We start from the raw sequence: 1067 nt of genomic DNA on the forward strand, positions 1-1067 counted from the left end.
CCGTGGTCTGTGGGCCTCGGTCGGCGGTTCGTGGTCACTCCGCGGTCACTGACTCACGGGTCCTCTATGATCAGTGGCTCGTGGTCCCTCCGTGGCCATCGGGCCTCGGTCGGTGGCTCGCTGTCCTTCCATGGTCGAGGCTCGTGGTCCCCAGTGGGCGCTGGGCTTTGGTCTGTGGCTCGTGGTCCCTCGGTGGTCAGCAGTCAATGGCTCGTGGTCCATCCACGGTCCACCCAACCTCCCCTCCTCCCCAGCGCCCATCGAAGCCGGGGGCCGGATGGAATTTCAGCTTTTTGTGCTGATGACAGGTTGATGGCTGGACCCGATGATCTCAGTGGTCTTTTCCAGCCTTCGCAGCTCCGTGACATCGGATGGGATGAAGGCGACAGATGCCGGCGCTGAGCGGAAGCGCCGTGGTGGGGATTTCTTAATTATTATTTTTTCCATCTCCTTTGTGCAGGTAGCAAAAAAGCAGCGTTAGAGTTGAGCCACAACCGCGTTTCACAACCATGCTTAAAATGGATATTTTTGTAGCATAGTCAGGGCCTAAAACAGCCTTGCAGAATTCTGCTCACCCACGCGCCTGGCGTGAGTAATTTTCTTTTGATGGGTGAGTAAAACATCATTATTTTTTTTTTCATGCTCATCTCGGAATGGGTGGGAGAGCGGATCCTGACATGAGTTTGGATTTGCTCAAAGCAGGGAGCGGAGCAGCGCTGTGCAGGGGCTGCACGTGGACAGCAGTGCTGAGCTCAGCCAGCACCGACCCGCGTCGGCTCCTCTTCACACCTCTGTGTTTCCCCGTGCTGCAGGGCATCCGTTCCCCATCCGTTTGCGGGACGAGGCCGTAATGCAGCCAGCAGTGCGTGCCGTGGGGGTCCCGGCCCCTCTGACCCCCTCCTTGCCTCCCCCCGCCCCGTTCCCTCCCACGCCATGGGGACCCAGGCCTGCACCCGGCGCGGAGCTGCTCCAGCAGGAGCTTTTTGCGATGCGCTGGAATCATTTTTTCCCCTTTTTGCATTTCAGTGCTGTGTTTGGAGCCGTTGCTATGAGTTGAGCTGCGAGGA

General features: G+C 58.6%; 1 long non-coding RNA gene across 2 annotated transcripts in view; it reads left to right on the forward strand.

Moving 5' to 3' along the window:
- The first annotated feature begins 20 nt into the window (after positions 1-20).
- Positions 21-1067, forward strand: part of LOC104916088 — a 12497-nt gene continuing 11450 nt past the window's right edge. The window contains exon 1 of one of the 2 annotated variants that reach the window (XR_004162364.1): positions 21-610. This is a non-coding gene — a long non-coding RNA (uncharacterized LOC104916088). The remainder of the gene's footprint in view (positions 611-1067) is intronic. The other variant, XR_004162365.1, reaches the window with a different exon arrangement.

The sequence above is a fragment of the Meleagris gallopavo genome, unplaced genomic scaffold (genome assembly GCF_000146605.3).
Source record: "Meleagris gallopavo isolate NT-WF06-2002-E0010 breed Aviagen turkey brand Nicholas breeding stock unplaced genomic scaffold, Turkey_5.1 ChrUn_random_7180001869467, whole genome shotgun sequence".
Lineage (NCBI taxonomy): Eukaryota > Metazoa > Chordata > Aves > Galliformes > Phasianidae > Meleagris > Meleagris gallopavo.